Source organism: Mus caroli, unplaced genomic scaffold (genome assembly GCF_978045245.1).
Source record: "Mus caroli unplaced genomic scaffold, Mus_caroli_1 scaffold_12, whole genome shotgun sequence".
Lineage (NCBI taxonomy): Eukaryota > Metazoa > Chordata > Mammalia > Rodentia > Muridae > Mus > Mus caroli.
Genome location: NW_028227267.1, coordinates 38,371,225 through 38,373,386, shown reverse-complemented (window position 1 = coordinate 38,373,386; position 2,162 = coordinate 38,371,225). Strand labels below are relative to the sequence as shown.

Below are 2,162 nucleotides of genomic sequence, written 5' to 3'. Positions count from 1 at the left end.
AAAACATGTTCTAGAATATTATTCATAATTTTCTTACTGTGAACAAAATTAGCAATTTTTAGTGTTTAAGTTCAAAGAGCTTTTGTTATTTGGAACTATGTAAAATATTCTTACTCATAAAATAATTTCTCTACTAGAAACACTGATAATCTTCTTTAGGTAAACTGATTGTTAGACAGTCTACACAGATAATATATTGTGTTTTGGATACTCTCAGACTATGTCAGGTGTTATCTAAGAAGGGCTGTTGAATATATTTCTTAATGATCCACTTTTTTAAATTTTGGGATCTTTTACTATGCTTAATTTCCAAAGAGTATTTTATATGGTTTGAAACAATTTACTAATCAACATTAGGCATAGGATCCTCAGTTATGGATGTTATTAAATATGTATTAATGATATTTTAGGGTATAAAAGAATAGGAATATAAAAGTTGAACAAAATTTAGATATATTATTTGATTCTCAAAATATTCAATAATATTAAGATGTTAATGTATAAAATGCATTTAAATCTTCTTCTTCGGGAAAACACCAAATGGTGGATGACGCCGGTGCAGCGGGAGAGCCCGGAGGACCTGGGGGCCCAGGATTAGGAGGCCGCGGCGGCTTCCGTGGAGGATTCGACAGCGGTCTTAGGGGCAGCGGACGTGGCCGAGGCCGTGGCCGTGGTCGAGGCCGCGGGGCTCGTGGAGGTAAAGCTGAAGACAAGGAGTGGATCCCTGTCACCAAGCGGGGCCGCCTGGTTAAGGACATGAAGATCAAGTCCTTGGAGGAGATCTACCTGTTCTCCCTGCCCATTAAGGAGTCTGAGATCATTGACTTCTTCCTGGGTGCGTCCCTAAAGGATGAAGTTCTGAAAATCATGCCAGTGCAGAAGCAGACCTGGGCTGGCCAGCGGACCAGGTTTAAGGCTTTCGTCGCTATTGGGGACTACAATGGTCACGTTGGTCTTGGTGTTAAGTGCTCCAAGGAGGTTGCCACTGCCATCTGAGGGGCCATCATCTTGGCCAAGCTTTCCATCGTGTCTGTGTGGAGAGGCTACTGGGGGAACAAGATTGGCAAGCCCCACACTGTTCCATGCAAGGTGACAGGCCGCTGTGGCTCTGTGTTGGTGCATCTCATCCCTGCCCCCAGAGGCACTGGCATTGTCTCTGCTCCTGTGTCCAAGAAGCTCCTGATGATGGCCGCTATAGATGACTGCTACACTGCCACCCTGGGCAACTTTGCTAAGGCCACCTTTGATGCCATCTACAAGACTTACAGCTACCTGACCCCCGACCTCTGGAAAGAGACTGTCTTCACCAAGTCTCCTTATCAGGAGTTCACTGATCATCTTGTGAAAACCCACATCAGAGTCTCTGTTCAGAGGACCCAGGCTCCAGCTGTGGCTACAACATAAGGATTTTGTACAAGAAAAATAAAAGAATTAAGTCTGCTAAAAAATGCATTTAAATAATAAAAATGATAAGGAGAATCTGTTATGTATTTCATATGTGGTTTAAGTCATGTTTTTTTATGTATCTGTGGAATTAAAACACCAAGGTTATTTTATAGCAGTCTTACTGAATAGGACTGTAATCTAGTTCAAGGATGGCATTGAGATAAAACAATATTTATTGATTTTGATGAATACAAAATGTATCATATCATAGTGCCCAATGTGTATGAATTCTTAAATTATATTCGGCTCTAAAGATTCCTAATATATGATATGGCCATGAGTGATGAAGGTTACAATTTGTATAATGCTATTTATGTTGCGGCCCACACCTACCATGAACACATTCTTCAACAAGTAGAGTCTCAGAAAAAGGCAGAATACAACAGATATTTCACTGCTTGTCAGCAGGTAAAGTTTCTTACATTTCATTATGCTTAGATATATCATTATGATTTTTTAAATGGATCCAGAGGAACAACTGTACATTTGTTAGAGATTATTCTCTCAATGGAAAGATTTCTACACTGCAAAACTCCCTACTAAATCTTTTACATGGATTAATATCATACACAAATATAATATTTAATAGGAGGCAATACATTTTTATGAATGTCAGTGAGATTTGTGAAAGAGTGTCTCACATTTCACTAAATGAGTTCAAAATTTAGAATAGGAGCCAAGATTTTTATCATAAAAGCCTTAAGTGATGACTAGAC

General features: G+C 39.4%; 1 pseudogene; it reads left to right on the top strand.

Moving 5' to 3' along the window:
• Positions 1-540: 540 nt before the first annotated feature.
• On the top strand, positions 541-1,404 carry LOC110288920 (small ribosomal subunit protein uS5 pseudogene; annotated as a pseudogene).
• The last annotated feature ends 758 nt before the right edge of the window (positions 1,405-2,162 follow it).